At 47.6% G+C, this 22,684-nt stretch overlaps 1 long non-coding RNA gene across 2 annotated transcripts in view; it reads left to right on the forward strand.

Annotated features, from left to right (window-relative positions):
• Positions 1-22,684, forward strand: part of LOC135920767 (uncharacterized) — a 77,147-nt gene that overhangs the window by 37,166 nt on the left and 17,297 nt on the right. Inside the window, exons 3-4 of one of the 2 annotated variants that reach the window (XR_011507311.1) lie at positions 6,418-6,524; positions 19,807-19,852. This is a non-coding gene — a long non-coding RNA (uncharacterized lncRNA). The remainder of the gene's footprint in view (positions 1-6,417; positions 6,525-19,806; positions 19,853-22,684) is intronic. The other variant, XR_011507312.1, reaches the window with a different exon arrangement.

A 22,684-nucleotide genomic window follows, 5' to 3' on the forward strand; every position in this document is an offset into this window, starting at 1 on the left:
AGCTCCTTAACGCTATCGCGTTAACAAGCGAGTATGCGCGCGACGCCATCGCTCTCGCCGACCATGCACGCCAGCTTGCCCGTGCTCGACTGACGGACTCGCAAACCACTCAGCAGCGTCAGTACAACGCCCGCCACCGTGACGTGCAGTTTTCGCCTGGTGCGCTCGTGCTCTTGTGGTCGCCCTCTCGTCACGTCGGACTTTCACAAAAGCTCCTTTCGCGATACACAGTACCCTACCGCGTGCTGCGCCAGGTGACGCCTGTGACTTATGAAATTGCTCCTGTGAGCTCAACCTCGTCATCTACTCTGGCGTCTAGTGATGTCGTGCACGTCAGTAGGCTCAAGAGCTACTACACTGCTTCAGAGTCCAGCCTTTAGTCGCTCCGGGACGGCGCTTTTGCCGCCGGGGGTAGTGCTACGGGGTATGTTCCCACTGACGAAGAGCTGAGCAGGAAGAAGACGAAGATGACGATTTAGAAGCTAGCGCGGGCTGTTGCCTCTTGGCCAAGCGCAGCGTATTTTCCTTGTAAATATATTTGTACATAGCTTGTCGTCTGCGTCTTCCTACGTAACAATATAATAAGAAGTCCACAAAGACACCAAGGCCAACACACACACACACACACACACACACACACACACACACACACACACACACACACACACACACACGCACACGCACGCACGCACACGCACACGCACACGCACACGCACACGCACGCACGCACACACACGGTGTTCTATCATGCTCGAATATTTCAAAATCTGCGAATGCCACGTAGCCAGACGGAACCAATGTAATGTTGTTTGCCGAAGCTTGGAAATACTCAAATTATTTTTTTGTTCGTTCAACCTAATTACATTATCAGTCTTAACCAATTTTTCAGTTATTATACTTAGATGAAAAGCGTCAATGAGGAAATTGTAGAACAAAATGAAAAACTAAGTTAAGGCTCAATTTAATTAAGTGATGCAACTTGTACATATACATACGTGCCAATGATAAGCAAAAATCCACTGAACATGGGACAAATAAATTCGCACCGTCAACACCACTAGCAACGTAACCTGGACTCTTCGATGAACTAAATGTCAAGTGTAGTGCAAGTTGTCTTGATGTCACGGCAATATTAATACGTTGCAAACTTTAATGAATCCGCAACCACCATACAAAAAAAGTTAAAAGGGCTCTGAATGTGTCAAATAAAAAGAAAATTGCGTGAGAAGATGAAATGGCAGCAAAATATAGAGAAACGTATGCAGGAGGAGGAAGCAGGAATAGACGGAAAGACAGGGAGGTTAGCTAGTTCTCAGACCGACTGGCTACCCTGTGCTGCGGAAATATTTGCGAGTATGTAAACAATAAAGCAGACGGAGACAAAGCAAGGAACGGAATAGGACGGCACCCTGTCGTAAGCCCTCGGCCCCGCCCCTTTTCCGTTGTTTTCTTCTTTTTTTTCATTATGAGATTTTAGCAGCTGTTGGTGCCCGTTACATGGCGCTGGCTTTTCATATTCTCTTAATTCATACGTGTGGCCGGAATACGTTTTTAAACAAAGAATGTAGAAAAATCTATAGTGACACCGCTAGTAAAGTTCACATACAAGAAACAAAAACAAATGTTTCTGAGCAGTTCTCACAAGTGGAATGTTTCTTGCTCTGTTTCCGCCTGCAAGAGTTGTACGTGCTAACGACTTCACACCAACTAGCACGAAGAAACGTATTAAGAAATAATGAATTCCCTTTTTCATTGCACAAGCAGCAAAAGTTGCATATCGTAAAGTCAAGACAGCGTTCCTATTGTCTTCCCTATCGATGTTTCCCGTGACTCACAATGCACGAGGTAGCGCACAAGCCTTTGACGCCAGTCCGCTCGTTTGTCACCGCTTGCCTCTTGCTCTGATAAACGCGGTGATTTTCCACGCGATTCGGACTTTCTATTCACAGAAAGCAGGGCTACCTTGTGATAGAGTAAGAACGACTACTCACTTCTTCTCTTCCTGAACAAATGAAATGGTTTCTCACCGCTTTACTGCGCACACTCCATCCGCGCGTTGTTGCAACCCTGACTGAGTGGCGAATACGAAACAACCAGCAGCTGCGGCATACTTCATGCAGGTCGTGCAGGTGCTCATCAGTGAGCCGACCAGCTGCTCTCCTGTTCATGAAATGTGAACTATGGCAAGTATTGCCAGAGATAGGTGCCGGCGGGAGGGGGGGGGGGGTGGCGGCAATCGCAATCGACAAAAAAAATGTTCTGTGATTTTACGCGCTAAAATCAACGATCAGAATATATTTCAAGCCGTATAGTGCAAGACTTCGTATTATATTTGACCATCTCGGCTTTTTAGTACACGAATGTTTTTTCATCTCACCCCTATAAACAACAAAAATTGGAAAAACAATAGGCATAAAGAACACTGCCAACAGTCAACAAGAAATTGGCAAAACGCGTATCACGGTCTACGTATCACAGAGAAAAAAGAAGAAGATATGCAGATCCGACGCGAATGTTGGAATCTGTGAAGCGAAGCTTAAGTAAAGCGGTTGTTTAAATGCTTTACAACTCACGGCGATGCGTGCAATTTTGTTTACTTCCATCCAATGCAACGTGTAATCTCACGGCATGCTTATGTTTGTCCGCCAAAAAGGCTGCACCTTTATTGTGATGCAATTTTCATGTTTGTGCATTGCATCGTTCACAGGCTATATATGCCGACATGCAAACTCTAAATCAAGTCGATGCAGTGCGTAAGACGCATTCGCAGGGTTGTCAAAAATACGAACGTGATGTCTTATGCTTGTCGACCGAGGAATGGTGATGACAAAGTACGACATGTACCAGGCAACAAATAGAGTTGCGTAGTAGAATACGTTGTGGGGCTAGACATCTTCTGTGTTTTCGCGCGTGCGCATTCACATAATCAGTGCTTCCTCTTTTTTTTTCTTCCGCCTCTCCCAATGGCTATATAATAGGCCGCCTTTGACCTCAATAAACAGTTGAAAGCAGCGCCTTGTCCTGTCTTGCTCCTTCTCAGTGTGCTGTCACTGTTGGCGCTTCATCTTTTGGCGCTTCATCTTCACCTCTTCTGTCACAGTGGGACATAGCCATTCCGGAGGATTGGGCGGAAACGGGCGCACACTGTAAGAGTTGGGGTCGGGCATGAAATAGATGGTAGCTGGCCCATGCCGTCGTCCGACTCATCCACCCTAAGGACGTTGTTGAAGGGAGGGACTTGTTCTCAAAGAGAACGAGGAATATGGGATTTATTTACAATATCTACATGAAGGGTGGAGAACGTTACAGTTCGCCACGCTAGCATGACTGAAAAGGAAAGCACACCGAACAGCCGACAACGGCTGCATAAAAACACTCTGTCCTCTCTAGATCCCTAGGTGAGGGAAAACTGCCGTTCAACCTTCGTCCAATGGGTGAGTCATCGTAGTCGACCCGCCTTTGAGGGAGAGGGTTCACACGCTCACTTCCGCACTTTGGTTTCACTGAACACACCGAGGTGAGAGGGTTCTTGTAGACAGGGGTCTTGACCCGAGCAGGCGCCTCTTGATCCCAGTGCTGACCCCGCAGTCAGTAGCCGCCGCATCTGTCCATCGACTGTGGCGACTTCTGGGGCCCGTTAGATCGCATCGCAAAACATCCCCTTCCAGGAGTTCCCCCGCTCCGAGCAAACCGTGAAGGCGACAACGAATCGACTAACAATACTTGGTCGCCAAACGGGGCTAGACATGCCGGCGCCGTCGGGCTGTTGAAGAAGAGCATTATTGTCGTTAAAAAACGAGTCGTCGCAGCGGGCTGGGAAAGGGTTCGGAGGTCGCTTCTCCGAAGATCGCCAGCCACCGCAGGCCGATCGTAACAACACCCAGTAGCACATACTGAGTGGCTTAATCACAGAAAATATAATAAATTAAACAATCCATTAAACACAATTCACCATTTCATTAGCAGATCGGTTTGTTTAGAGATGCCTTTGAACCGACAATATATGGTCAGGTTTTACGTTGGAATGTGTTTTTCTTTTATTAGGTAGAACAGAGGGGTGCATATTTATTTGCATACTTGGTTGATTATATAAGCCACTTCGTGGGTACTTTCGTATAACATTTGTTTGTGTATCCACATATGTACCCGCCAAGACAGAGACCGTGTAAACAGCTATTATACAGCCAACCAGCCACGCGCGATAGTGGGCAAAGAAAGCTTCACTTTAAGAACTTTTATAAGACGACGGGAGCAACACACGCATTGACAGGTCACGTAACCATATGAAACCTTAAAAATGCCCATTGACTACTGTTTAGAATAAATTTACCTATTCACTGTATACGAGAAGATACCGTGGAGCCTCGCGATTAATATCTCTTCTTCAAGGCACGTCAGAGAGTATTGTCAGATTTGGCAGTCGCAGCTGTAGGAAGGAGCATGGGAGGAACTAGGAGAGCAGGATTTATTTACTATATTTACATCTTAGACAAGACATACATCGACAGTCTAGCGTGACTCCCATATGGAGCCCGCAAGACAAAGCATACAGCAAACAGCTTACGAGCACACAGCGCACGAGTACGTCACGAGCATAACAAAGAGCACACACTAATAGCCGACAATCGCTGCTTATAAGCTCTCTGCTTGACGTCACAGTTCGACGTCATTGAAAATGACCCGCCCTTTTGGAGGAGGATGAGGGCTGTCGACTTGGAGGAAGATGAGGGATAACATAGATGTGCCGCACACACACACTGGTGTAAAGGTCCAGAGCCGACGTCAGAGGGGCTTCGTAGAACTCTGCTCCGTCCCGGGTGGCACGCCGGGTAGCACATTGTCTGTTGTCTCGAAAAGATCATGGGGAGGTTCCGCCAATTACCTCCCCTCAAGAACTCCCCTGAGCTGACCCCGCGTCCCGTGGCTGCCGGTTATTCACAGTTCTGTGAAGTGCACCCCGTCCGGTTGGATTGGAACACGTGCAGCGGGCTGAAATAGCTGGCACGTTGTCACCCCGTACCGCCATTCCTAACAGTATATTCCGCGCCGATAAAAGGCGCCTGCATGTAAGGGGTAGCGTCATCATCGCGTGACTCGAGTCACGTGCATAAAAATAACGTTCTCTCCCTTACGGCCGCTCTGCTCTCGCCTTCCTTCGAATAAATGTAGGGACGACGGCAGGGCTGTCGACCGCCGTTGCGTCTTCCTGCAATGGTGAGCCGGGACCATCAGCTGAGGAGCTTGTCTCACCCAGCTCGACGCCCTGCTGGAGCGGAACAGCGCCATGGCGCAGCCGGTGAAGTACGCCGTCCTCTTTATTCCTGGCCGAAATCCGTCTCCTCTTCGTCGTCCCGTCCACCAGCCCGCAGCTCTGCGACGACCTGCGCACTGCTGTGCTTGCCCGCTACAGAGTCCGGTGCTTGCCGCTCCCGGAGTCCCTACATGAAGTGTTCGAAAATCTCTCGTCGCTGTACATGTGATGGACACTCAGTGACACAGTGCCCAAAAGAAGCTTACATTGTGCTACAGCGAAGGCACTCGGATGATGTCATTTTCTTTATACGATGCAAGAAGAAAGGCATATAGGTTACCTCAGGTTGTAGACTTCATAAGAGCGCGTCTAGTGTGCCGTCGATCTTGAAATTTACAGACGGCAAAGCGGAGGGTGTTACGATCGGCCAGCGGCGGTAGTGAACCTCTGGCCACTCCTGCCCCGCTGCGACGGCTCGCTTCGTGGAACCAACAATGCGCCCCCCTCGGACAGGCATCTACGGCGGCAGCCGGGCGAGACACGTTTGGCGGACCGAGTATTGTTTGGTGGTTCACTATCGCATTTACAGAACAATGGGAGCAAGAAAATTCATGGAAAAGGGTGTTCTTAGGCGTTCCCTCACGGACTCCGGCCACGGCCATGGTCGTTCGACGGAAGCCCCAGCTAACTGCTGGGTCATCTCAAGAACCAAGACTCGCCAGCTTGAGTCAAGCGTGGCCCCTCCTGTCCGCGAAGCTCCCCTCCTTTCTGTGTGTTCAATGAACAAAGGTGCGGGATTGATTGTATCCGCCCTCTCCCTCAACGCGGGTCCTTCAACGACTTCGGACGCTCCGACTGGACGAAGGTTGGACGGCAGTTTTCCCTGACCTAGGGCTCTAGGGAAGACAGAGGGGGTTTAAGCAGCCGTTTTTGGCTCCTCGGTGTGCTCCACTTCAGTCATGCTAGACTGATGAGATGTAACGTTCTCCACTCCTCGAGTAGATATTGTAAATAAACCCAGTACTCCTCGTTCTTGATGACAACACGTTCCTTCCTTCAACAACGTCCTTAGCGTGGATGAGTCGGACGACGGCATGGGCTATAGCCCTACCCTTTTAGATATGCCCGACCCCAACTCTTACAAGGATTACTGTTATACATTACAGACGGCTTCGCAGGATCATCAACCCATGTCGTTGGACATAACTTATAGCCCAGGCTGCAAAGGAGGCTCTCCAATGGCGAGAAGACAACGTGTGTCTGTGACTCTAAAGTATGTAACTTAGCCGCCAATTTATTTTCTACTTTATTGCTCACTATACCAATATACCTTGGAATTCATTCCAAATCGATGGGTCACAAAAGACCGCCGAATGTTAATGCTTTAGCAATTTCACTATATAGTGAGGAAGAGTCACATTGAAGACAGTAATGCGCTGTAGTGTCTCCAGGGCTGCCTATTGCACAAATGACCCAGCTGCTGTGTGCACTTGTGCAATAGCTTGAGAAATACCTAGCAGTTCCGCCACTGCATAGATGATGTCTTGTGTGGCAGCCCATTACCTTTCCGTGTGTCATGTGCTAGAATGGAAAAAGCAGCCACCAAAGTATCTTTTTTTTTTTTGAAGATTAATCTGTAAGTGCAAAAGTTGAAATCTCCTGTAACTCTCTGATATGCAATATATAGCCAGAAGTCCAACCTCTATGCGGTGGATGCGCTTACTGCTTCGTTCGAAGTCCAGGACCGTGCGTAAAGTGCGGTTGACTGCTGCGCAGAGCGCGCGAGAGGCCCGCTCCGGTGTACGGGCCTGGCGATCCTCGGTTATTGGGTTTCAGAAAACATACGTCCATGAAGTATGCGCAGCCTAATAGACAGGCAGAATTGTTGCAAGGATTGCTTTTCAGGAGTAGTGGTGCATGTATACAATGCCTTCGTTTATCCGGACGTGATCTCGGTCAAGTTGCATACCAAGTAGCGCGACAAATCGCGCGTGTCTTAACAGCCCGTGCACGTCGACATTATTTAGTTGCCCGGGGATGATGACAACAATCGGTGAATTCTACTGGCATCTCCTTCAGTACGGGGCAACGGCAAATGGTCACCTAGCCTGTTTGAACGAATCAGTACCTTATGCAGGCATATATGTATGTGATAGAAACTGAGGAAGCCCGAGAAACAAAACAAAAATCTAACAAAATATCGAGAAAATTAGAGGAACATGGACGATAAAAGGAACGCCAGGTGGCGCCGAGGAGTGCAGACGTGTTCGCATCGGCTCTGTCAATAATCTTGCCTAGTAGCGGTCAAAATCATGTGACCACCACGGAATTCGCAGGATTTGTGTAGGAAGACACCAGGAACGCGTTGATACCCCCTTTTTTGACAAGTGGACCCGGTTTCTTCCAAGAAGATAAGACCACCACCCGAGCATGCCGGCCCGCCACGCTAAGCCTAACGGCGTAGCGGAGCGCGGACCCCCGGCAGTCAGCTCCCGGCCCAAGCGTAGCGCCGCCACGGCCCAACTTCCAACGGACAACGACCCGGAAACAGCCCAGGACACCATGGACACGGATGACCAAGCCATCGAAACCGCGGGATCTGCGGCCGACGCTGAAGAGGACTTCCTCTCGCCTGACGAGGTGACACAGGGGGAATCAAACAGCGACGCCGACGACAACGAGGAGAAAGACACAGCAAGGGAAGACGACGAAGCCAAGAACGGTCAGTGGCAACTTGCACTATCTTTGCGAGAACGAAAAGGTTTAAGAAAACAATTGCGAGCAGCCACTGATGACAGCGGAGCTCGAGGCGACGGTGAGGGCAACAGCAGCTGCATTGCCAGGGCGCCTGCAGGAGAGCGAGCTAAACGCGGCGTAGCGTCTATAAGAGCCCGACGGAGAACGCGCGCGGCGCCGCTGCCCAGAAATGACATGAAAATTATCATGCGTCCCAAGCCAGGGCTAGTTGTAAAAGAACTTAAAATCTACGAAGTTGCGCGAGCGATAGAGCGTGCAAGCGGCGACCCGGCGACCTGCAGGAGCGATAAATTTTTGCTTCGCCTCCGCAACGGGTCAAACATAATCATTGTAAGTACCCCATACGAACAAGTGGCGGAGAAGATCGTGAAGATCAAAACGCTGGAGCTCAATGGCACTAAACATCCGATGAACACCTACATAACCACCCCTGAAGGGTGCCTTAAAGGAGTGGTACACGGACTGGAACGCGAAACCCCAGAAGAGGAACTTTTAAGTCATCTCCGAGTGCGCACTCAAGGAGTGACAATCGTCCAAGCCCGGATGCTCGGCAAGTCTGAAACCGCAGTGATAACGTTCGATGGACCGATAGTGCCACGCTTCGTCTACTATTACGGTGGCGAAATGCCATGTGTGCCTTATCAGCCCACAAGACAATACTGCAAACTGTGTAAAAGTAAGGGACATAGAACGGACGTTTGTCCAACGCCCACGGCAAAGGCGTGCAGCAATTGTTGGCTAAGGGACCCTCCTGAGGACCACACCTGTGATCCAGAGTGTGCCCTGTGCGGGGGGGCTCATCCCACGGCGGCATTGGAGTGCACCAAGAAACTCAAACGGGTCCCCAAAAGGGGCAGGCCACCACTGTCGCAACGTCTACGCCGACCACAAGCCAACGGCATCCTCAAGAGACGCTGGTTCAGCACGGACCGTGAGGACTCTGCATCACCAGATGGGGCCCGTTCCAGGTCCCGATCCAGTTCCCGATCCAGGTCCAGCTCCCGAGACCGCTCCAACTCCAGGGACAGTGGCCAAGAGAGGGGCCAAACAACAAAACAACAGCAGAAGAGCAAGAAGACTGTGAACAAAGAAGGCAAAAACAAGGTGAGCTGGGCAGCAATCGCCTCCCAACCCCCACACCAAACAACACAACTCACACGCCTAGAACGCGAACTAGAGCTCATGCGAGTGCGAATAGGAGACCTAGAAAGAGAAAATAAATTGAAAAAGCAACAAATGCAGCAACCACAACGAGAACCTAAACCAGTTCAGACAGGACAGAAAGGACAAAAACTACCGAATTTAGAAGGCGACACCGTAATTACCTTGTCGATGTTGAAAGAAACCATAAAAGAAGTTATACCCACAATCGTTGAGCAGGTGATGATTCAGGTAGATCGAAAATTAGAAGCTCTGGACAAGAAAATCCAGGCACAACAAATAGAATTTACGAAAGCACTGAGAAAACATGCCACAGGCAGCAGCATAAGAGAAAAGGCAGAGAAAGTATACAACAGGCCAGGCTTGTCGGCCATGACCCAGGCGACACACAATGCCTAAACATCAAAAGCACGCTTCCGAAGAGTGCGAAATATGGCAGTGGAACTGCCGCGGGTTCCGGCGTAAAATGGGACAACTGTCGCAGCTGGTGATGACACAAAACAGATCACCAGCTATCATTGCATTGCAAGAAGCCGGAACAAACCCAAAATTACAGGGATACGAAACCTTCAATACCGAAGGTGAAAACTGGAAGGTCGCAACATTGGTGGACAAGAAAGTAACGGCAATATGTCACAAATCCATAGAAGGAACGGACATTCCGCATATAATAACAGAAATCACATATAAAGGCACCAGAGGAAAGAGTGCCTTCATAATTAATGTCTACAGCCCGCCGAGTCAGAAAAGAGCAACGTTCGACAAACTATTTCAAGAGGCCGCAAAAATGGCGAAGGGGAGACCTCTAGTGATAGTTGGGGATTTTAATGCCAGGCACTCAAGCTGGGGGTATCCAACCCAGAACAATAAAGGCAAAAATATCATGGGACAAATAGAAGCGCTCGGCATGACACTTCTAACAGACCCTGCAATGCCAACAAGAACAGGGAATAGTATCTCCGCAGACACAAGTCCGGACTTAACAATAACCAAAAATTGTCCAAATGCGGAGTGGTGCAACACCCTCGAAAATCTAGGCAGTGACCATTGCATTATAAGCACCACAATCCGCACAGCTCAAATACGCAAACAAATAGGTACAGCTAAAATAACAGACTGGCGGGCGTACAGAGAATCACTTAAAGAACATACCACGGACATAAATGATTTAGATAATTGGTGCGAATGCATACGAAATATAAAGCAGAAACATACCAAAACCATCACCAGGACAGACAAAACACCTGAAGTGGACCCTCACCTATTGCATCTGTGGGATGCAAGACGAAGCCTGACCAAAAGATGGAAGCGACAGAAATGCAACCGCAAACTCAAAATGAAAATCAAAGAAATAACCCAGAAGGCCGAGGAATATGCTAATCAACTTACAACAGCCAACTGGGAACGCTTCTGTGGATCACTTTATGGAACCCTAGGGACGGCAAAAACGTGGAACATCCTCAGAGGAATGATCGACCCGCTCAAAACCAGACGCGAAGGACAAAAGAACTTGGAGCGATTGCTACACTCGTACCCAGGCACAAAAGAAGAACTCCTACAGGCAGTCCATAGAAAATGCTTCGGTAACAAAGCCCCGATACCCCCATACCAAGCTGATTACATCGGACACCCAAACCCAGAAATGGATGAACTCTTCACGGTAGCAGAAGTTAAAGCAGCAATCGCCAGTACAAAACGGAACACAGTGGCAGGGGCAGACCAAATATCAAATGCCATGATTAGAAACATGAATGATGAAGCCATAACAGCCCTTACGAACTTTATAAATGATCATTGGGTCAAAGGAACGATACCACAGCAATGGAAACATGCTGTGATAATCATGATTCCAAAACCAGGGAAGAAATTTACTTTAGACAACCTTAGGCCCATCTCTCTTACATCATGCCTAGGAAAGGTGTTCGAAAGATTAGTAAACACTAGACTCCAACGTCACCTTGAAGAAAACACTTAATGCCTGATACCATGTTTGGCTTCAGACCACATCTGTCAACACAGGACATACTCCTGCTTTTAAAGGAGGAAGTCTTAACGAACGTCCCCAAGGCCGGAGAACACATTGTCATGGCTGTCGACATAAAAGGGGCCTTCGACAACGTAAGTCACAAAGGGATACTGGATGGACTTGCAGAGACCAGCTGCGGTCAAAGGACGTACCAGTACATCCGAAGCTTCCTCAACCAGAGAACAGCAGTTATAAAAGTAGGAAATGATGAATCTGAAGTCATCCATCCTCCCAACAAAGGAACGCCACAGGGTGCGGTGATTTCGCCTACACTCTTCAACATAGCCATGATTGGACTAGCTAAAAAACTCCAAGAAATCCCCGACGTCCACCATTCCCTATACGCGGATGATATAACGATATGGATAACCAAGGGCAACTTGGGAGAGAAGGAGGAAAAGCTCCAATCGGCAGCCAATATAATAGAAAACTATACGCAACAAAGAGGACTCCAGTGCTCTGCGGAGAAGTCGGAACTCATTCGCCTCACAAAAACAAAAAAACAAAGAACTGACCCGAGACTCAAACTCGAGATCAGGCTGGATGGGAAAATTATTCCTGAGAGGTCAATAGTAAGAGTGTTGGGGATGTGGCTGCAATCTAATGCCAGATGTTTACACACTTTAAACACGATCAGAAAAACAACGCAACAAATTAACCGGATGATAGCCCGTGTGGCTCATAATCGGACAGGAATGGGGGAACAGGACACCCTCAGACTGGTGAAAAGCCTGGTCATCAGCAGACTAATGTACTCCCTTCCTTACCATACCATGAACAGGGAGGAAGAAGAAAAGGCTGATACAATAATACGGATGGCATATAAGACAGCCCTGAGGTTGCCACGCAACACTTCAAATGAGAAGCTTCTAGCCCTCGGCCTCCACAATACATTTCATGAGCTGGTTGAGGCCCAACTCATAGCGCAGAGGAGTCGATTGGCGCAAACGACAGTCGGCAAAGCTCTTCTCCTAAGAGTCGGCCTTGGAGGATGCATACAAATACACCAAAACGCCAAAGGTCTACCCTGCCATATTAGAGATTTGTATGGGGTATCACCAATACCACAAAACATGGATCCGACATTACACGCAGGAAGGAGAAAAGCTCGAGCAGAATACATAGACAAAACGACAAAATACTCGGACACTGCACGATTCACGGATGCTTCACCATATCGGGCCAACGCAAAGAACATGGTGGCAGTTGTCGTAAACCGTAAAGGGAAAATCACGGCCTGTGCTTCGGTTTCCCGAGCAACCATTTTAGAAGCCGAAGAGATAGCCATCGCCTTAGCTATACGAGAAGGCATAGAGCGCAATGCTCCACTAACAATAGTCACAGATTCTCAGGCCGCATGTAGAAACTATCAGAGGGGACAGATCAGCGCGAGGGCATGCCGGATACTTACCGAAATCAACAGAGACCTTGACGTCAGGTATACCCAAACGATAACATGGGCCCCGGGACACGAGGGTGTTACTGGGAACCTCCATGCAGATGAGGTGGCTCGAGGTTTTACTAATTGCCGAGCTGCCCATGGCAACATGGTGGAGGACCCGACACCCATCGATCCAAGTTCCCAAGCGATCTTGCAGCACTACAGGGAAATTAGAAGGCTCTACCCAGCCCCGCATAGGAATCTTTCAGCCATGGACTCAGCGACGTTACGCAGACTCCAAACAGACACATACATAAACCTACATAAATTGCACATATACTACCCAACAGCATACAAGGACATATGCCCGTGGTGTGGGAGCACACCAACGCTCTACCACATCACATGGGAGTGCACAGCTCACACAGAAGAACAAGAAGATAATAACACGAGAGCGAGGTGGGAGGCATTGCTATCCAGCTCCGCCCTTGGGGATCAGCTCAGGCTCGTCCGCAGGGCAGAAAGGATGGCGAGGACCAGCGGTGCCTTGGAATAGGGGCCCGACCACACGGCGTTACCCCGTTTTTGGGGCAACGAAGTTCTTTCAACGAATAAAGTTTTGTTCTTCTTCTTCTTCTTGGACGCGAAAGTGGGTGCAAAGGGTATAAATTCGGCAACAAATAAATCTACAGAAACCCTATACAATAACATAAAGAGCAGGGCCTTGGAATTTGACGCCTGAGCTGGCTGCCTGAGAAAAAAAACTACACCGGAGCAAACGTTCGCAACAATATGAGGTATGTGCCTGCTGCGGCCAAAGTCCGGAAGTGACTCAACACATCACAACATAATTCCAAGTTATTCACCCAGCAAGAACCCGCACAAAATTTCCGCACGCGGCAATTTTGCGTGCGTAGTGGTAGAAAAAAAAAAGCACAGGCGAAATCGATAAAGCGGTAGTCGTTATAGGCATAAGTCACTGGGCGTTCTTTCTTTAGCTGCACCAAATTTTTAAAATGAGAAAAATATAAATCTGATATTTCGCGCGCTTAGGCGACAAGGCGTCACAGCTAGGCATGCGCCGTGGTAGCTGCGCAAGCGTTATCACCCTGTGGTTGCGCTTAAAAGCGTCGGCATTCAAGCCGGCGCGCGCTTTCATTGCTGTAACATAGAACCGGGCAGTTGGCCCGCCGCTGTTAAGTCGATGGCTGAGCAAAGCCGTATGGCCGTATTGTTTTCGCTCCACCGTTGCGCTGTCCTTCCGTCAGACACGACATAGTCTGGCGACGAGGATGGGATGCTGCCGGCAAGGAACAAGCTCCTGCCTGACAGCAACGTAATTCACCTGCAGACGGACTATCACGGACAGTTGAGGAGCAGCCGGTTGGGACAGTATGGTGAAGGCGACCGTGAGTCTGCAGCTGGGGCAAGTAGAACATTTCGACAATTCTACGAGCGATTAGACTAGCTACGAAGAACGCGTGCAAGCGTACCTTCGAGCCAATAATGTCCCGGAGGACCGGAGGGTGGTAGAGGCGTTCATCAGCATATTGGGTCCACCGACGTATTCGCTCCTGAAGTCGCTCGCCGCTTGAAGATGTACTCCCCTTGAAGATGCATTACCAACAAGCCCACATTGCAACCCTCCAGATAAGCCGTCCTCGAAGTCCCTGGAGAGCTTGTGCGAGCTGCTTCGTAAACACTTGGCCTCTGAACGGTCAGTCACAGGTGAGCGAGCGAAGTTTAATCGCCGAAGGCAGAAGGAACACGAAACGATGCCACACTGCGTGGCGGAGTTACGGGCATTGGCGCAAACATGCGAGTTTGGTGCATTTCTTGATGGGTCGCTTCGAGACAGATTTGTGCACGGTTTGCTCAGAGTCGACATTCAAAGACACTTGTTTTCGGAAGACAAGAATCTAACGTTTCAACGAGCCGTTGACCGTGCAACTGCTGTGGAAACTGCGCTCGCTAACGCTGCAGCTGCTCATTCGAAGCCTGAAAGCGAATTCGGGGTGCATCAGGTGCCTACCAGGGGAACAACAAAATGCTTCCGCTGTAACTCAACTCGCACTGCCAATGCGTGTCCGCACGTCAATGCGACTTGTTTTTTCTGCAACAAGAAAGGGCACATTAAGAAAGCCTGGCTAAGGCGGCAAGGAAAATTTCAGCTGAAGCGAACAGTACAAAACGTTCGGGTGTTACAGCCGTCAGAACCACCCCTGCAAAGTTTGCAAGGAAAGAGGTAGACAGGAGACCCCGTCATGCTCAGCTTAATCGTCGAGGGTGTCCCCTTGCAAATGGAGCCTGATTCGGGAACCGCTGTTTCGGTAATGTCCCTGAACCAGTTCAGCTCACTTTTTCCGGCAGTACCTCAGAAGCAGACGAAGTTGACGCTCAGGACTTATACGAGCGAACCTGTGAAGCCATGCGGTGTTTGTTTTCTTCGAGTTGAGCACAACGATCAGTGCCAGCGCTAGCCGTTGTACGTGCTTCCCCAGAGCAGGCTAGCACTAATCGGGCGCAACTGGCCTCAGCAAGTGCGCGTCGGTTGGAACCAAGTTCGCGGCCTGCGACAGCCACAGGGCGAGACATTACTAAGCACTCAACGACTTCCCGAGCTACAATCCTTGCTTGACCGCCGCAGGGACCTCTTGAGGAACGAACTAGGCACCATCCGAGGTGAGAAGGCGACTCTTGCTTGCAAAGATGGGAAGGCTCCAAAATTTTTCAAAGCTCGAAGCGTTCCGTTTTCTCTAGAAAGTGCTGTTGAGCAAGAGTTGTCTAGACAAGAACAGATGGGCATATTGACACCGGTAGCGAGTACGCCACTCCAGTGGTGTCAGTATTGAAGCGGGACGGGTAAATAAGAGTATGCGGCGATTACAAGCTGACACTGAACCCCATACTAGACGTAGAACATTACCCAAGCCCGACGAGCTGTTTGCATCCCTCGCTGGCGGACAGCAATTCTCTAAAATTGATCTAATCAGGGCGTACCAGCAAGTAGAAATGGATCGGGAGTCAAAACGGTACCTTACGTTTAACACCAACAAGGGTCTTTACGTTGTGCATCGTCTACTTTTTGGGATTGGTTCGGCACCTGCAATATTCAAAAAAATAATGGATAATATCTTGAAGGGCCTCAACTTCGTGTTTTGCTACATTGACGATATCCTAATTACGGGTCGCTCAAAGGAAGAACACTTGCAGAACCTTGGCGCAGTTTTCAAAAGACTGCCAGAACGTGGAATTCACGTCAAGCCATCGAACTGCGAATTCTTTCCTGTCGAGCTGACTTGTCTGGGCCATTTAATCAACAAACATGGCATCCACCCAACGGACGAAAAACTGGCTACAATAACCAAGGCACCGGCGCCAACAGATAAGCACCAACTTCAATCGCTGCTGGGCCTCATAAACAACTATGGAAAGTTCGTTCCAAGCTTATCTACCGTTCTTTTCCCCTTAAACAGGCTCTTGCAGAAAGACGTCACCTGAAATTGGAACACGGATTGCGATCGCGCCTTTCAGCTCGTCAAGCAGCTGCTTTCGTCAGCTCCGATCTTGACCCATTATGATCCAGGCCTGACCCTACAGTTATCTTGTGATGCGTCCACCTACAGGGTAGGTGCAGTTTTGCCGCACATTTTTTCCGACGGTCAGATGAGGCCAATAGCGTATGCCTCACGCACCTTGAGTCTTGCTGAGAAAGGCTATAGCCAATTAGAAAAAGAAGCCTTAGCTTTTATGTTCGGCGTTACAAAGTTGCATTACTACGTGTATGCAAGGCATTTTGTTTTGGTCACAAACCACAAGCTTTCGGCTATAATTTTTGATCCTAAGACTGGCATACCAGAAATTGCTGCCGCAAGACTACAACAATGGGCAGTTCATTTGTCGGCCTATTTTTCCGTAAGGTTCCGGCCTTCTGCACAGACCGCTGACGCAGATTGCTTGTCTAGGCTGCCAATCACACAGCCGACGGTCGAAGAGCAGGAAGACTTTTTTTATGACTTATGCTTCGACATTATGCCGATCAAAAGCAATGATATTGCTCGTGAAACTTCACTTGATGCTACATTGCGTACTGTGACCCATCATATCTTGTCAGGCCGGCCGCGTAGTGTAGTGTCCCAGATGAAATAAAACCATTCTTTCATAGGAGACTAGAACTGTCCATACATCGAGGATGCATTATGCTGAGAATGCGCGTACTTGCTCCCGAAAAATTCCGCACGTTCAATTTGGACGAGTTGTACCAAGGTCATCCGAATGTCGTTCGCACCAAAGAACTAGCAAGGAGCTGCGTTTGGTGGCCTACTATCGATAGTGACATAGCGCGTTTCACCGCGTCTTGCACCGCTTGCGCATCTAATCGCAATCTGCCGCCTAAAGCGTCCTTGCATCCTTGGGCATGGCCTACGCGCCCTTGGAAACGGTTGCATGTCGATTTTGCTGGCCCGATAAACAGAGTGACGTACCTCGTGGTGGTTGACGTACATTCAAAATGGCCAGAAGTGTTTCCAATGCGGACAACCACCAATGAAGCAACCATTTCGTGCCTACATGAACTGTTTTGCAGATTCGGATTTCCCGAGACTTTAATGTCCGACAACGGCACTCGGTTCACTTCTACAGATTTCCAGGAGTACCTGCAGCGAGTAGGAACCAGACACATGAGAAGACCTCCGCATCATCCCAGCAGCAACGGTCATGTAGAACGTTTCGTCCAGACGCTGAAGGGTGCACTTCAGAAGTCCAGCCGACCCACATCACTGTCGCAGCTGGCAGACTTCCTCCTGTCGTACCGCAACACTCCGCAAGCGACTACTGCAGAGGCATCCTCTCTTTTGCTGTTGGGGCGGCGCCTCAGGACTAGGCTAGACCTCGTCAGGCCCTCCGTTGAGGAGCGGGTCGCCCACAAACAGTTTCAGGACAACCGTCACCGCAGGCATCGTGCGACTACGTTCAGCGAAGGAAACTTCGTGCGTGTCCGCAATTTTCGCCGAGGACCAAGGTGCTACCGTTCTCGCACGCACCGGTCCAGTGTCGTATTGTGTTAGTGTGGTGACCCCCCGGGGTGTGCGTGAGTGGGTGCGTCATCGTAACCACATCGTACGTGCTCCGGACTCTGACGCCACGGTGGTCACAGCCACCGACTTCCACGATGAAGACCATGTCACAGCTGGCACTAGCGCTAGCTGCCCCACCATGCCTGTGGAACAGCCGTCAACACCCAGGGAAGCCGCCGAACAGGGTCGCCGCTACCCACTACGTCAGCGCGGACCTCCCGAACGCAACGACACTTAATCCTACTACAGGACAGTAAACAAGTGTGGGGGAGATGTCGCGCGCCTAGGCGAAGAGGCGTTACAGCTAGGCATGCGCCGTGGTAGCGACACAAGCGTTATCACTCTGTGGTTGTGCTTAAAAGCGCCGGCATTCAAGCTGGCGCGCGCTTTCATTCCTGTAACACAGAACCGGGCAGTTCGCCCGCCGTTGTTAAGTTGATGTCTAAATAAAGCCGTATTGTTTTCGCTCCACCGTTGCGCTGTCCCTCCGTCAGACACGACAAAATCGCGGTAACGTTATGTTTAGCCTTCCAGTGTACGGACTGGCAGCCCCTAGATATAGAACAATTCCCCCTATTGCGTACATAATTACCGAAGTTCCGGTAATTAACTTTCTAATTAACTATAGGTAGCTACAGCAAATTAGTACATTGGGGGCCGTACTCGACACTACCTATACCAACGATGAAAATTTGTATAGCGGAGTTCATATGGGAACTATACGTGAACAATTAGTTTCCCTTGGCAGGCTCCTTGAAACCGAAACTGGCTGGAAAAAGAGCGTCTGTGTCGCCGATGTCGCCCCCCCTCCGCGCTTTCCGTCGCGTCTCCGAGGTCACCGAGGATAGTTATAGGGGCTTGTTGGTACGGTATATCTTTTCTTGTAGCGCGAGCTGAATAAGGACAACAGGACGGCACATCTGACACGCACAGTGCTAACACGGCGTTGACGATGAGAGTGACTCTACCGCAAGGATCCCGGAGTACGTGTACTGCGGGAGCTTGCGCTACAACGAAATAAGATATGCCGTACCAACAAGCCCCTATACGGCCTTCCTTCACGCTGGCCACACTACATTACTTGCAACCGATCGTTTACTAACTTCTCTGACTACTAAGCTAAACGCTGATCTAAACACTGAAAATATTTGAACGTGGTACCAACTTAACTCGCTAAGAATAAAGCCTACCTAAACGTCTTTTATGCTTTTTCATTCGAATCATAGGACCCTAGAATTCATTCCCAGTGCTACCTAAACTCTCTTGACATCAGTGCAGTTAATGAATGCTCACTTCTTGGAATACTTCTTGACTCAAACTTAAACTTTACGAAGCATATCGCCTAGTTGAAGCGCAAAATTTCTCCCGGTATTAGAATTTTACTTATATCTACAGAAAATTCAACAAACCAACCTTGCTAACCTTGTATTCTTGTATTCATAGCCATTTCAATTATTGCATTACAGCATGGGGTAACACATATCCAACTCGTATAGCACCACTACAGCATTTGCAGAATCAAGCCATCCGAATATTGTCGTTCAGCTCATTCAACTGCAATGTTTCTGGTATGCTTCCCAACCGCACAATACATTAAGTAAAAATCTTGTTAAATATATATTAGCCGTAACGTTATTTAAGGTAGCACGTAATCCTCTTCCAGTAAACATATTTTCTGAGACTACATTGGTTAAATTGAACCGCACAAGACTTGCAGCTGACAGCTAACAATTCCTTATTGCCCCTAATACTAATTATGGAAAACAATCTGGATATTTCACAGCATTACCTACTTGGAACAGCCTCCCACTAGATGTCAAGCGCTCTTCGTCTTTAGGTTTCTTCAAGGAAACAATATTCACTTTTCTACTAGATAGCCAAAATAATGCCCATGTCTAAGCTATTCACTCCTGCTCATTTCCCTTCCGTTTCTCCTTTTTCTTTAGTTTTTTTGTATTTGTAGCCATTAAAATACTTTTTGTTTGTTCTGTTGTGGATGCCTTAAACTACTGCTTTAATTCTACGACTAGCTATTGACTTCACATGATTTTGCAGTTTGTGTTACATTTACTTTGTATAATCTTCCATTTAGTGACTGCTGTATTGCTGTTTTATGCTGTGTAGTTGCTCTAATATATATATTTTCTGACTGGAGGTCCCCTTTCAGCCATATGCTCTGGGAACTCCTTCTGTATACTTGTGTAAGTATGCATATCTACTTATTAAAGAAATAAACTGAAAACTGAAGAACCAACGCTTTCGAGTCAATTTATTTTACCTGGCCAAGAAGTTATTTTCATGGGCTATACGCTTACCGTTTTTAATTTTTTCGAGAAATTTATTCGTCACCAATTCCTTTATTAATCCCCTAAATAAGCATCCCCGCGTGCACAGGGACGGATGTAAACGAAGAAGCAGCGCTTTCAAGTCAACTTTTTTTACCTGGCCAAGAAGTTATTTTCATGGGCTATACGCTTACCGTTTTTTAATTTTTTCGAGAAATTTATTTGGCACCAATTCCTTTATTAATCCCCTAAATAAGCATCCCCGCGTGCACAGGGAGTGATGTAAACGAAGAACCAGCGCTTTCGAGTCAACTTTTTTTACCTGGCAAAGAAGATATTTTCATGGGCTATAGGCTTACCGTTTTTTAATTTTTTCGAGAAATTTATTCGGCACCAATTCCTTTATTAATCCCCTAAATAAGCATCCCCGCGTGCACAGGGATTGATGTAAACGAAGAACCAGCGCTTTCGAGTCAACTTTTTTTACCTGGCAAAGAAGATATTTTCATGGGCTATAGGCTTACCGTTTTTTAATTTTTTCGAGAAATTTATTTGGCAACAATTCCTTTAATAATCCCCTAAATAAGCATCCCCGCGTGCACAGGGAGTGATGTAAACGAAGAACCAGCGCTTTCTAGTCAACTTATTTTACCTGGCAAAGAAGATATTTTCATGGGCTATAGGCTTACCATTTCTTAAATTTTCTCGAGAAATTTATTCGTCACCAATTCCTTTATTAATCCCCTAAATAAGCATCCCCGCTTGCACAGGGATTGATGTAAACGAAGAACCAGCGCTTTCTAGTCAACTTATTTTACCTGGCAAAGAAGATATTTTCATGGGCTATAGGCTTACCGTTTTTTTATTTTCTCGAGAAATTTATTCGTCACCAATTCCTTTATTAATCCCCTAAATAAGGATCCCCGCGTGCACAGGGAGTGATGCAAACGAAGAAGCAGCGCTTTCGAGTCAACTTATTTTACCTGGCAAAGAAGATATTTTCATGGGCTATAGGCTTACCGTTTTTTAAATTTTCTCGAGAAATTTATTCGTCACCAATTCCTTTATTAATCCCCTAAATAAGCATCCACGCGTGCACACGGAGTGATGTAAACGAAGAAGCAGCGCTTTCCAGTCAACTTATTTTACCTGGCAAAGAAGATATTTTCATGGGCTATAGGCTTACCGTTTTTTAAATTTTCTCAAGAAATTTATTCGTCACCAATTCCTTTATTAATCCCCTAAATAAGCATCCCCGCTTGCACACGGAGTGATGCAAACGAAGAAGCAGCGCTTTCGAGTCAACTTATTTTACCTGTCAAAGAAGATATTTTCATGGGCTATAGGCTTACCGTATTTAATTTTTTCGAGAAATTTATTCGTCCCCAATTCCTTTATTAATCCCCTAAATAAGCATCCCCGCGTGCACACGGAGTGATGTAAACGAAGAAGCAGCGCTTTCGAGTCAACTTATTTTACCTGGCAAAGAAGATATTTTCACGGGCTATAGGCTTACCGTTTTTTAAATTTTCTCGAGAAATTTATTCGTCACCAATTCCTTTATTAATCCCCTAAATAAGGATCCCCGCGTGCACAGGGAGTGATGCAAACGAAGAACCAGCGCTTTCGAGTCAACTTATGTTACCTGGCCAAGAAGTTATTTTCATGGGCTATAGGCTTACCGTTTTTTCATTTTTTCGAGAAATTTATTCGTCACCAATTCCTTTATTAATCCCCTAAATAGGCATCCCCGCTTGCACAGGGATTGATGTAAACGAAGAACCAGCGCTTTCTAGTCAACTTATTTTACCTGGCAAAGAAGATATTTTCATGGGCTATAGGCTTACCGTTTTTTCATTTTTTCGAGAAATTTATTCGGCACCAATTCTTTTATTAATCCCCTAAATAAGCATCCCCGCGTGCACACGGAGTCATGTAAACAAAGAACCAGCGCTTTCGAGTCAACTTATTTTACCTGAGGCTTACCGTTTTTTCATTTTTTCGAGAAATTTATTTGGCACCAATTCCTTTATTAATCCCCTAAATAAGCATCCCCGCGTGCACACGGAGTGATGTAAACGGAGAACCAGCGCTTTCGAGTCAACTTATTTTACCTGGCAAAGAAGATATTTTCATGGGCTATAGGCTTACCGTTTTTTCATTTTTTCGAGAAATTTATTCGTCACCAATTCCTTTATTAATCCCCTAAATAAGCATCCCCGCTTGCACACGGAGTGATGTAAACGAAGAACCAGCGCTTTCTAGTCAACTTATTTTACCTGGCCGAGAAGTTATTTTCGTGGGCTATAGGCTTACCGTTTTTCCATTTTTTCGAGAATTTTATTTGGCACCAATTCCTTTATTAATCCCCTAAATAAGCATCCCCGCGTGCACACGGAGTGATGTAAACGAAGAAGCAGCGCTTTCGAGTCAACTTATTTTACCTGGCCAAGAAGTTATTTTCATGGGCTATAGGCTTACCGTTTTTTCATTTTTTCGAGAAATTTATTTTGCACCAATTCTTTTATTAATCCCCTAAATAAGCATCCCCGCGTGCACACGGAGTGATGTAAACGAAGAACCAGCGCTTTCGGGTCAACGTATTTTACCTGGCCGAGAAGTTATTTTCGTGGGCTATAGGCTTACCGTTTTTCCATTTTTTCGAGAATTTTATTTGGCACCAATTCCTTTATTAATCCCCTAAATAAGCATCCCCGCGTGCACACGGAGTGATGTAAACGAAGAACC

The sequence above is a fragment of the Dermacentor albipictus genome, chromosome 7 (assembly GCF_038994185.2).
Source record: "Dermacentor albipictus isolate Rhodes 1998 colony chromosome 7, USDA_Dalb.pri_finalv2, whole genome shotgun sequence".
Taxonomy (NCBI): Eukaryota; Metazoa; Arthropoda; class Arachnida; order Ixodida; family Ixodidae; genus Dermacentor; species Dermacentor albipictus.